Below are 13,635 nucleotides of genomic sequence, written 5' to 3'. Positions count from 1 at the left end.
TGTCCCCGGTCCCCTCTGCCCACCAGGAGGGGCGCCCCGGGGGGAGCCAGAGTAAAATCCAAGACCTCGGGACATTGTTTTCTGGCGGCCGGTCTTTAAATGCTTCCTACTTCCCGCGTTACGCACAAACACACCCAGATGAGCCACAGGAGCATCCTTTCGTAAGAATCCAACTAGCTGGCGTCACATCGAATTTGGGGGTGATTTGGATGAGCATCAAATGGCGGGGAAGAAAAGGAGAATGAAATTTAGATCCAGGTTGTGACTCAGTATTCTAACTTACTTGACGAGAATAATGACAATTCCTAACCCATAGGTGGTTATGCGGGTTAAATAAGATGATACACTGTTAAGCACCCGAGAATGCCTGACAAGTAGATGTGGTGCGCGTTGAAATCAGTAGTGAGGGATCATGGATGCTGCTGCTGTTACTTAACGGGGATAACTGTGCAACCTTGGACAAGTAAGCCCTTTTGTTCTGGAAGAAGCAGGTTTTCCATCTGTACGATAACTGGGGTAGTCTTTTTCTTTCATTCAAAAACATGTTGAGTTGGGTGGTGGGCATCAAGTGGTGAGCAAGACGAACATTACAGCTTCCTCAGTGTTGGAGATCCCTTCCTCTAAAATTCTGTGAAGGGATGAGTTATCCTGTTCTTCAAAAGCAGCACCCAGATTTATTTTAATTGAGCACCTAGAGACATCTACCTGGCGGACCCAATGTAAGTTGAACTGAATTGCCTGTGGCACTATCCTAATGTCCCTTTAATAAACATTTCCACGTAAAATGTGCAAGTCCCTTTCTCTCTCTCTCCTTCTCTCCCTCTATCCTGTTTCATGTGTTCTGATACAGTTATGTAAACTTTAAAAATAAAATAAAATAAAAAAAAACATGTTTACTGTTAACATTTTGGAAAATATTGAAGACTATCAGGAAGAGCATAAAATCACTAGGGAACCCACCACCCAGAGATACTATTAGTGGTATTAGCATGTTGAGGTATTTCCTTCTTGGCATTTAATTGCGTCTCTGCTGCAAAACTGGGATTATAATTTGTAACCTGCTTTTATTTTTTCCTTAGTATTAATATTTTCTCAAGTCATTAAAGTCTCTGACAGCACAACTTAAGTAACCATATAATATATAATATATTCTACTGTTTGGATTATATATAATTTACTTTTGGATATTAGGCACTGTTTCTCAAGTATTCAATGTTATTAATCATTCAACCCTGTATATTCACTAGTAGGACTGATGCTTCACCTGAAGCTCAAATACTTCGGCCACCTGATGCAAAGAGCCAACTCATTGGAAAAGACCTTAATGCTGGGAAAGATTGGGGGCAGGAGGAGAAGGGGGTGACAAAGGATGAGATGATTGGATAACATCACCAACTCAGTGGACATGAGTTTGAGAAAACTCTGCTGCTGCTGCTGCTAAGTCGCTTCAGTTGTGTCTGACTCTGTGTGACCCCATAGATGGCAGCCCACCAAGCTCCCCCATTCCTGGGATTCTCCAGGCAAGAACACTGGAGTGGGTTGCCATTTCCTTCCCCAATGCATGAAAGTGAAAAGTGAAAGTGAAGTCGCTCAGTTGTGTCCAACTCTTCGCGACCCCATGGACTGCAGCTTACCAGGCTCCTCCGTCCGTGGGATTTTCCAGGCAAGAGTACTGGAGTGGGGTGCCATTGCCTTCTCCGTTGACAAAACTCTACGAGATAGTAAAGGACAGGGAAGCCTGGCATGCTCCAGTCCATTGTGTCTCAAAGAGTCGGACACAACTTAGTGACTGAACAACAACAGTAATTTTAGAATGAATATACATCTCCTTTTAATTTTCTATGATGCTTTTCTAAATTTGAAATCATTGGATTACATAGCATGTGCATTTTTAAAGGTTTTGGTGAGTAGTGCACAAATTCCTTAAAAAAATTTTTATCAGTTGCTATCAGCAGTTTATGAGTACTTACTTCATAACTTTCTAAATTATAATGCTTCATGTATCTGCCATTTTTGTAAAAGAGAAAAATGCGACTGTTAATATTTTTAAAATGTATAGTATTTTTTTTATTTAGTAATGTTACCAAACTCATGTTCAGCTGCTCACCACTCAAAAGCCAATAATGGAGAGCCAAGTGTTGGTAGAAAGAAAAGTTTGCCTTAATCAGAAGGCTGGCAATCTGAAGAGAAGGAGGACTCATGTGCCAGAACCAACTCCCCAGATTCTGCTCAGCCATGAGAGTTTTTGAAGGGAAAGGGGGGAAAGAATATCAGTGAATTACCAAGGTACAAGCTTAGATTCTGCACCATTCTTCACTGTGCACAGACCGGCTGACTCCTCTTTATCTTTTCTTCAGATGTCATCTTGCCCATGTCATCTGCCTGCAGGATTGCAAAGGGGGCTGCTGGGGGTACAGAGCTGCTCATGCTTAACTATTTAATTATTCATTTTTCTTTTAGTCTAAGGAAGGAATTCACAGGTTAGGCATGGCATGGTGTGCATTCAGTAGAATATAAGTCAGGAGTAAAGTTAAATTGTCTAGCAATCTCATTCCTATAATTAGATTCTTTTAGGGTTAGAGAGGAACAGGAATGAGCAAGCAGAAAAGGGGCAAAAGAGCTTCTTTCAGTAACACAATAATTTTTCACATATATTTACCAGCTATATAGTTCCTTCTCCTGTTGGTGTGTGAATTTTTCACTGACACTCTTTGACCATTTTTCTATTTCAGTTCAATCTTTTTTATTGATTTGTAAGCAGTCTTTGTAAGTTTTATATATTATACCTTTGCTTACCATATATGTCACAAATGCTCCTCTCAGTTTGTAGTCTTCTTTTTAATTTTGTTTCTGGTGACCTTTTCTGCAAAAGACTGTCATTTTTATGTACTCAAATATTGCCACATTTCCTTTTGTGAGTTCTTCCTTTGTTTTATGCTCAGAGGTACTGTACCTTTGCAAGATCAAATAGATGCCTATATTTTCTTATTTTGTTATTACTTTCTTTATATGTTTTTATTATTTAATCCATTCAGAATTTGAGTCAAATTATATTATTATTTTTGTCACCTAAGTGGGACCTAACAACATGGTTAATGGATTAAAAACAGTTTTTTCCTTGTAAAAAATAAAAGTCATCCCAGTCACCTTAGCTTACATGACAATTACAAATTTTCCTAAATGGGACAATTTGCCACTTTCAATAAATGATTTTCTCATAGGATTTTCACCTAGAGAAAACGTGTTCACCTTAAGTAATTAAAACCAGCATGCAGACTGGTAGAGAAAGGAAAATTCTAAAAAAACTCTGTGGTTCCTTTGTACTTATTTATTTTAGAATTTAACTGTAGGTTATTCAGTTGATTATTGATTATCTAATCAATCAGTTCAGTTCAGTCACTCAGTAGTATCCAACTGTTTTCAACTCCATGGACTGCAGCACACCAGGCCTCCCTGTCCATCACCAACTCCCAGAGTTTACTCAGACTCATGTCCATTGAGTCAGTGATGCCATCCAACCATCTCATCCTCTGTCGTCCCCTACTCCTCCCACCTTCAATCTTTCCCAGCAACAGGGTCTTTTCTAATGAGTCAGTTCTTCGCATCAGGTGGCAAAAGTATTGGAGTTTCAGCTTCAACATCAGTCCTTCTGATGAATATTCAAGGTTGATTTCCTTTAGGATGGACTGGTTGGATCTTCTTGCAGTCCAAGGAACTCTCAAGAGTCTTCTCCAGCACCACAGTTCAAAAGCATCAATTCTTCGGCACTCAGCTTTCTTTATAGTTCAACTCTCACATCCATACATGACTACTGGAAAAACCATAGCTTTCACTAGATGGACCTTTGTTGGCAGAGTAATATCTTTGTTTTTTAATATGCTGTCTAGATTGGTCATAACTTGTCTTCCAAGGAGCAAGCGTCTTTTTATTTCATGGCTGCAGTCACCATCTGCAGTGATTTTGGAGCCCAAGAAAATAAAGTCTGTCACTGTTTCCACTGTTTCCCCATCTATCTGCCATGAAGTGATGGGACCAGATGCCATGATCTTAGTTTCCTGAAAGTGGAGTCTTAGGCCAACTATTTCACTCTCCTCTTTCATTTTCATCAAGAGGCTCTTTAGTTCTTCGCTTTCTGCCGTAAGGGTGGTGTCATCTGCATATCTGAGGTTATTGATATTTTTCCCGGCAATCTTCATTCCAGCTTCTACTTCATTCAGTCCAGCATTTCTCATGATGTACTCTGCATAAAAGTTAAATAAGCAAGATGACAATATACAGCCTTGACGTACTCCTTTCCCGATTTGGAACCAGTTTGTTGTTCCGTGTCCAGTTCTAACTTTTTTCTTGACCTGCATACAGATTTCTCGGGAGGCAGGTCAGGTGGTCTGGTATGCCCATCTCTTTCAGAATTTTCCACAGTTTATTGTGATCCACACAGTCAAAGGCTTTAGCATAGTCAATAAAGCAGAAGTAGATGTCTTTCTGGAACTCCATTGCTTTTTTGATGATCCAACGGATGTTGGCAATTTGATCTCTGGTTTCTTTGACTTTTCTAAATCCAGCTTGAACATCTGGAAGTTCTCCATTCACATAATGTTGAAGGCTAGCTTGGAGAATTTTGAGCATTACTTTGTTCACGTGTGAGATGAGTACAATTGTGCAGTAGTTTGAGCATTCTTTGGCATTGCCTTTCTTAGGGATTGGAATAAAAACTGACCTTTTCCAGTCCTGTGGCCACTGCTGAGTTTTCCAAATTTGCTGGCATATTGGGTGCAGCACTTTCACAGCATCATCTTTTAAGATTTGAAATAGCTCAACTGGAATTCTATCACCTCCACTAGCCTTGTTTGTAGTGATGCTTCCCAAGGCCCACTTGACTTCACATTCCAGGATGTCTGGTTCTAGGTGAGTGGTCACACCATCGTGGTTATCTGGGTCATGAAGAAACTCGTTTCGCAGTAAAATAATTAAGTCCAGTGCTCCTGGGTTTCACTAGTAATTCCACAAAACCTTCACTCAAAAGCACCCGACTTACAGCATAGCAGAATGATCCAAGTAACCAATTTACTGAGTCAGCTGGGAAATAATGCCTTTTGACATTAGGGTGGTACCCTTCAGTGTAAAATATACAATATTATCTGAACTAGTGACTAATATGTGATGCTGTTTCTCCCCAAATGAGACTTATATTAATAAAAGAAAAAATTAATATATGATTATATACATAAAAGGATAAGGGAGAAACTGTGGGCAGGGACAATCATTTCCATTTCTGCAATTGCTTCTGAGATTATCTGTGGCATTGATCACTTTCTTCCTCCTTCATTCATGCTCAGACAGCTCCTCAGCTGGTCATGGTTCTTTGGCTAATAGGCTGATCAAAAGCCTAATCCCTGAGTAGGTCTGAACCTTGGCAATACTTGCTATATAGGGTTGCTGTGGTCTGCCATCAGAGAAGGTGATGGCACCCCACTCCAGTACTCTTGCCTGGAGAATCCCATGGACGGAGGAGCCTGGTAGGCTGCAGTCCATGGGGTCGCTAAGAGTCGGACACGACTGAGCGACTTCACTTTAACTTTTCACTTTCATGCATTGGAGAAGGAAATGGCAACCCACTCCAGTATTCTTGCCTGGAGAATCCCAGGGACAGAGGAGCCTGTTGGGCTGCCGTCTATGGGGTCGCACAGAGTCGGACACTACTGACGCGACTTAGCAGCAGCAGCAGCAGTGGTCTGCCATTAACTTTCGGCACTGGATATCACAATACTAGGAGGTACTCCAGAGGAATTCCTGAGCTCCATCTTAGAAACTCATAGTTAACCACTCTAGTAAACTTTATTTTTCTTCCTGGTCCATTGGCAGGAGGAGCCCAAAAAGCCAAAAGCAATTTTAACATCCCAAATTTCAGTTCAATTGTCTCCCCCAATGGAATATTTATCCACTGAATAATAAGACCTTCAGGCTAGCAGGACTTGGACTTGGGAAGGAAAATTTTGTGCTTTGGTCATTCAGCATAGTAATAAGAAATACCACCCACATTGTACTCCTTGATTTCTGGACCAATATGTCCTGGTTTGGGGAGAAACAGCATCACATATTAGTCACTAGTTCAGATAATATTGTATATTTTATACTGAAGGATAACATCCTAATGTAAAAACGCATTATTTCCCAGCTGATTCAGTAAGTTGGTTCCTTGGATCATTCTGCTATGCTGTAAGTTGGGTGCTTTTGAGTGAAGGTTTTATGGAATTACTAGTGAAACCCAAGAGCACTGGCCTTAATTATTTTGCTGTGAAATGAGTTTCTTGATAAAAACAATATTCTATGAGAACACATGGTATAATAAGGTAAGATGTAAATAAGGCATTAAGTCAACAGACTCAGCAAAATGGCCCAGGAAAACAAACCAGAACCAGATTGTGTTTACTCCAGTGAGGACAGAATACTGTTCACTCCATAATGGAAAGGACTCAATATAAGCAACCAGCAGGTAGGCTGCCCTCTCATTGTTATACAATATGGAGAGCTTTCTATTGGTCTCTACATCTGGCTGATTGGCATTTAGCAGTAGTGGGAGAGCCAGGTCAACCTCAGAGAGAGGCAATCAATTTCTTTATGGAGGCATATCCAATCACCATCACTGCTATGGTGCACTATTGTTTATAAGCTCATTGACACAGTAAGGTCACTAGGGAAAGAAGCTGACTGCCGTCAATGGCGAGTCATCTGGTTTACCTGGTCATTGACCATGTGGTGAAAATTCACATGGGATATTAATATTCCCACAGGCTAGGCCCGTTTCAAGAGATACACACACATAATTCTTCCCCAATCCTCCTTATCAGCAAAACTCCAATCCTATTCTTCCCAGATTCCTTCACCAAATGGCCTAACTTTTAGTTATTACCTGTGAGCTGGTGTAGAGCTGACATCATGTCACCTTCCTGGTAGAGTTCACCATAAGGATTGTACCCACTGGAGGAGTTCCCTTCATTGTCCTTCAGAGCCACTCATGATTTATTTGTTAATCAATGTAAAAGCAGAGGATTGGTCCTTGAGTTTTTCAGCACATAATTCTAAGGCCAGGAGGCATGAACTAAAAAATCAAAGAAAAGTTAAACCACTTGGAAGCAGAATATTATGCTGAGTTAGATAAATGTCAACACAATTTTTTTTCTGTACATACATTGTTCCAAGAATCCTCTTCCCTCTGCAATAACCAGCTTGTCTGTGAACCATATACTCAATATTTGCATGCCTATCAGCTAATATTGATATTAGGTGAGACAGGAACATTGCTAGCAACTAAAGCTGAGCCATCAGAAATCCTGTGACCTGACAATTCCTTTATCATTTTATCCACTTCCCTATTCCAAAAGAAACACAAGTATGATTGGCATGCACAGATTCTGCAAATCCATTTACCCAGATAAGAGCAGGGAAGGAAATAAATTCTAGCCCCTTAAAGGTCAGGGATATGCAATTTTTATTTCATGTAAGTGACTTCAGTCAAATAATTTGGAAGAAAAGACTAGGTGAGTGGATGCAGATTTTTTTTAAGGTTTTAAATGTTAAGCACTGTAAAGAAGTCAACAACTGAACCTCAGGAAAGGATTGGCCTTTAAAGATCACTGAGCCAAATCCCATCTCAAATCCCTGAATCCTCTTGGCAAGTCTCCCTCAAATGACTTTCCAGACTTTAAAAAACATTTCAGTGCTGAGAAGTCACTACCTTTGCAGACAGCCATGTAAGGAAGCCTTTCTTCAGGGGAGCAAAACATCTGTGCCGCAGTCACAGTTCTAACGCGGGCCCAAACAGGGCCAGCCCCATTCCCCTTTCAGTGACAACCCTTCCAATAGCCTCTTCTATCATCATCTTCTTTTCTCCAAAATAAGTGTCCCCAATTTCTTCCACAATTTTTCACATGATCTGACTTTACATTCACCTCAATTTTCCAATATTCCTCTTGAAAGTATACATTTAAACTGAAGTCGTAGCATAGATTTAGTATGCAATAGAGTAGACGTATAATTCCATATATTCTAAAGAGACTGTAGTTTTTTCAACTTCATGTCCAGGTGGATTTTTCTGAAAGTTGCACCAATGTTCACTCTGACTGCTAATATTCACTAGGAGCTCACAATGTGCTAAGTACCTTGAAGAGGGCCTCATATGCATCATCTCATTTAATTTTCCTGACAACCACCTGTGAGAAAGGCACTATTTTTATGCCACTTGCAAATGAGGAAAATGAGGTTTAGAAAGAATAAGTACCTTGAAAAGAAAGTGAAAGTGATAGTCGCTCAGTTGTGCCAGACTCTTTGGGACCCTATGGACTGCAGCCCGCCAGACTCCTCTGTCCATAGGGTTTTCCAGGCAAGGATACTGGAGTGCCATTTCCTTCTCCAGGGGATCTTCCTGACCAAGGGATTGAACCCAGGTTTCCTGCACTACAGGCAGATTCTTTACCGACTGAGCTACCAGGGAAAGACTTAAATGTGAGTGAGTGAGTGAAAGTCACTCAGTTGTGTCTGACTCTTTGCGACCCCATGGACTATGCAGTCCATGAAATTCTCCAGGCTAGAGTACTGGAGTAGGTAACCGTTCGCTTCTCCAGGAGATCTTCCCAACCCAGGGATCGAACTCAGGTCTCCCGCATTGCAGGTGGATTCTTTACCATCCGAGCCACCAGGGAAGCCCAAAGTACCTCACCTAAGGTCAAATACCCTATAAGTGGCAGAATTTGGTCTGTCCCAGGATTTCTGGGAAAGTAGCAGCACCTATTGGAGAAGGCAATGGCAACCCACTCCAGTACTCCTGCCTGGAAAATCCCATGAACGGAGGAGCCTGGTAGGCTGCAGTCCATGGGGTCGCTTAGAATCGGACACGACTGAGCAACTTCACTTTCACTTTTCACTTTCATGCATTGGAGAAGGAAATGGCAACCTACTCCGGCATTCTTGCCTGGAGAATCCCAGGGGGGCTGCCATCTATGGGGTCACACAGAGTCGGACACGACTGAAGCGACTTAGCAGCAGCAGCAGCAGCAGCACCTATTGATACTTAGTATGTGCCAAGACTGTGCTGAGCTCTCACTTCAAACAGTTAAGTAGTTAGTATTAATATTCCCATTTTACACATAGGGAAACTAAGACTTAAAGAGATATAACAAAATGATTAGAAATAATGAACTAGCTTATCTGAACAAATTCAGTTTATATACCCAGATTTGGGATTTTTAATTACCCCTTATAAAATTAATCTTGCTGGATTCAGTCCATTACTCTGTCAATTTTTTTTTACAAATACTGATTTGTTCCAAAGTATTTTTATCTCTGCTCCATTTTTATAACTGCAAGTTTTACAAGAAAGTTTCCATGTGTTCGAGTTACCAACAAATTACACTGCATGGAAGGAGACATAGGAAAGAGTCACGCACAAACCACTAGAACTGTCTTTCCAGATGCTATCAACATACTCACCAGACCGTATCAGCCAGTCATTCAACCTTTAATACACTATGTAGTCTGGGCCATATTTCTCCATTTTGTCCACAAGAACACAATTTGTTGTGTCTTACTGAAATACAGACTTGTCATCCCAGCTCAAACTTAACAACCCTATCAAAATAGAATCATATTAGTGTGAAATAATTTAGAGATAGTAAATCTATCTTGGATCTCAGTGATCTTCGTGCGTTTCTAAGTATTTGTTATGTTTTCAAAATAAAACAGTAAATTAAATGTATTTGCAGTTGCTTTCATTCTCATGATGCTATATTTTTATTCATGTAATTAGAGACAGCACTTTCTCCACCATTAAAATGATATCTGAGTTCCAGTGCCTTCCCACTTAGTCTTCTGAGTTGATTTTTGACTCTTGTGACTTGATTTTTATAATCCATGCTTGTGATCTTGACCTCTTGGGCATCTTTACAATTGGCAGTATAATTTTAGACTTTTGTTTGTATTTCCTATTTTGCTAAGCTGATAGTTTTACTTTTTCCATCATTGAATTACCCATTAACTATAAGTAAATTATCTTCTCCTGAAAGTCATCCAGAAGCTTTTGACAAATAGAGGCTTGGCACCTGAGTAATAATCCTTTAAGGCCACGAATCTGTCATAGAACCTTTCCTGGCTTTGAAATGCTGTGATATATTCAGTAGATTTGGCAGTTTTCTGTTACCTCTGATTTCACTACTTGGCATTTAATAGTTCTTCTTTGTATAAAATAATGTTTCCTTGTATATATATGGCTGAGTCTCTTCATTGTTCACCCAAATCCATCTCAACATTGTTAATTGCCTATACCTCAGTACAAAATAGAAAATTTTTAAACAAAAAAATTTTTCATTAAAAAAATAGCATTTCCTTTCAGTATTACAATGATATCTCTCTTTAAAACATTTAAAGCAATATTATAGATTTAAACTAAAGTTAATTTAGGCATCTGAATGCTACCACATATGACTGTAATGTTATTCACAAAGATAATGACCACTAAGAAGCATAGGAATTGCAGCATGTTTCTTTTGACACTGCCTTTCAGAAAACACCCAGATTTCAACATGTCAAAACATGAAAAATATGTAACTCAGATAACTGAAGAAAAACAATAGCTATGCTAGCTATTGAGTCTATGGTACAAATTGTGCCCATGTTTCAAAGTCGTGCAAAACTGAAAACTTTCAACAGTATTTTCCTGGCCTCCATTCCCCATTTACAACCTGTAACAGAAGATGAAGATGTTTGATTAGGAAATGACAAAGGTCGGACATCTGTCTAATATTATGAAATGCTTTGTTCAAGATACTTTGCATTTTTCAACTGATTACCAAATTTCTTCACATAATCTTGTAAATCTTTTGTCCTGTCCCAATTAGCTTTATTTTAAATGTATCTGTAGAGCTATTATCCCTTTGAGAGATACGAAAGGTCACTTTCTTTTTTTAAAACACAGAATTATTCAACAGAGCTTAATAACTACACTGCTAATATAATTCTTACTATACCTCTGAGATGAAATGCTCCTTGAGATAGATTCAGACCAAGTTTCATTTGTAATGTTAATGTATTTTGCCTGAGAAAGCCTCAGCTGTTACACTTCCCCACATGCTGACCAAATCCTAATGAGGTTTTGGTACTACAGTAAAGAAAGACATATCTTTTCACTTTTCGTCTTGGTTCAGAAATTAAAATTACATTAGCCATTTGCAGTATGCCTATTAGTGTTCCTTTGATAATTTTCTGATCCTTAGCATTTATAAAGTAGACCTTGAATTTTGATACTACAAATCCTGATTGACAGTTAATGATTCTTTTCCTTATTAATAAAATGGAGTGGCCTGAGAAATTGATAGAGATGCTCTGTTAAAATAACATCAGAACCTAAAAAGTAAGATAAAATAAGCAAAACAGAGCAGGAACCAGCTCAGTTCTTCCTCTTCAAAATGAGGGGGGGAAATTTGGTTCTAAATATCGTGTCCTCAGTATTACAACTCAGATGAATGTTACTCATGGAAGAAAAACCAAGATGTGGTTTCAAACCTATTCAGAAAATAATTTTTTTCCCTAAGCAATGGAAGAAAGTAATTATATAAACCACATTAAGCCATTGTCAGAAATCAAGATTATTCATATCAGACACCCTGAATAAACACCAACATTTTTACTTGTTTCACACCCCCATTCTTCATCTCACTCTAGTTTACCCCTGTTTATAATTGCTAGAGTTTAGCTAACTCTTTGTTTTTGGATATTTTATTTATTTGACAGGGCCAGGTCTAGTTGTGGCACGTGGGATCTTCAATCTTCATGCAGCATGTGAAATCTTTGTTGTGGCGCATGGGATCCAGCTCCCTGCCTAGGGGTCGAACCCAGCTCCCCTGCATTGGGAGCATGGAGTCTTAGCCACTGGACCCTCAGAGAAGTCCTGAATTTAGCTAAGTCTTGATTCTACTATTAGCCCCGCATAAATGACACATTTTAAACTGTATAAAATTGAGAAGTTAATACATCTATTAATGACTCTCAGTCCCCCACTAATTTAAGCTCAAATGACAGGGCTTAGAATTCACAGCCCTTCTCGTTCTGGCCTCAGCCTAACTTTCAATCCTTGTCATTAACCATTTCCTTGAAATTGCTTATGATCCAGTCGCTTATGAGATAACATGCAATTATCTCAGCTGCTCCATGATTTTTTTATCTCTACACCTTTGTTCACATTCTTTGGTCATTTACCTGAAATGAACATCCAGGTATCGATCTCCCCCTGTCTATCCTACAAAGTAAGCTAAAATATCACTTTTTAAATAATGATTTGTTTTAGCCCCCAAGTTGTGTATGAGCATTTAGTTTATATGATCTTTATTGAATTTATTATTTACACCTATAAATGATCAAGTGATCTTTGAAATCCAAGGACCTTTCAATATACTTTCTGGCAGCTTCTGCAGTTTAACATAGCACCTCACATTACATACTTCTCAGTAAATATGTATAAGAGCGTGAATAAATGAATAAATGTCTAGTCTCTGGTCTTATATTTATGCTATCTATTATTCATAAAGCAACCTCTCATTTTTTTTCATGCCAATCTAAACTTATTATAGGAATAAATTATTTTCAAGGACTAGGAAAAAATCCATTTTCAGTAATGTGACTCATGACACCATGCCACTGAAAATAATTAAAATAATGAAAAATATTTTAACTATATCTCATATTAGCAAGAAAATAAGGCCCCTCAGAAACCAAAAACTAAGTAAATACAGGAATCCAAAGAAGTAAGCTGAACTTTGACTCTGGCTTTCACTTTGAGGACATTTGCCCATGGAGGTGAATTTGGGTTTCTGTATTCATAGGTCACAAGGAGATAAATCCTGGGAGCTACCTGACCAAGATGAGCAATCTGATAGGAGATGCCTTAATAAATCAGGTACCTCACAGGCCTAAACTTTCCCGGTATATGTGAACTAGAAATAAATCCAGAGGACAGCAAGGAAAATGGCCTATTATAAAATGTGTCATTGGGTAGAAGTAAACACTAAATCGCCCCTTGGAATTCCTACCCACAAGCTGGCCCTCACTTGAACTGGTAGCTCAATCTCATACCACCCTCAGGCAAAAAATTTAAAGTGTTTCTATGTTGGTAGAGTTCCCTAAAATTTGGCAGAAGCAAAAGCAAGTAGTCACTGGAGATATAAATTGCAAATACAGGGCTTAAAAAATTCAAAAGATGAAATTCCCAAACACATAAACTTAGAGTTTAAAAACTCACACAGGGCTTCACTGGTGGTTCACCAGTGAAGAATTCACCTACCAATGCAGGAGACACAGGTTCGATCCCTGGTCTGGGAAGATCCCACATGCCACGGGGCAACTAAGTCCGTGAGCCACAACTACTGAGGCTGTACTCTAGAGCCTGGAAGCTGCAACTACTGAGACCACATACTGAAGCCTGAGCACCCAAGACTCTGCTCCACAGGAGAAGCCGCTGCAATGAGAAGCTTTGCACCACAACTAGAGAGGAGCCTCTGCTTGCTACAACTAGAGAAAGCTTGCATACAGCAACAACGACCCAGAACAGCCAAAAACAAATAAATAAAACAATAAATTTTTAAAAACTCT

The 13,635-nt window shown here is 39.3% G+C and overlaps 1 long non-coding RNA gene across 1 annotated transcript; it reads right to left on the bottom strand.

Annotated features, from left to right (window-relative positions):
* Window positions 1-1,831: 1,831 nt before the first annotated feature.
* LOC123334680 lies at window positions 1,832-13,394 on the bottom strand. Its single transcript, XR_006552723.2, has 3 exons — window positions 9,487-13,394; window positions 6,911-7,099; window positions 1,832-2,382 (listed from the first exon to the last, which is right to left on the bottom strand). It is a non-coding gene; the product is annotated as an uncharacterized LOC123334680 (long non-coding RNA).
* Between the last annotated feature and the right edge of the window lie 241 nt (window positions 13,395-13,635).

Source organism: Bubalus bubalis, chromosome 8 (assembly GCF_019923935.1).
Source record: "Bubalus bubalis isolate 160015118507 breed Murrah chromosome 8, NDDB_SH_1, whole genome shotgun sequence".
Classification (NCBI taxonomy): domain Eukaryota; kingdom Metazoa; phylum Chordata; class Mammalia; order Artiodactyla; family Bovidae; genus Bubalus; species Bubalus bubalis.
This window is presented reverse-complemented; position numbering and strand designations above follow the sequence as displayed.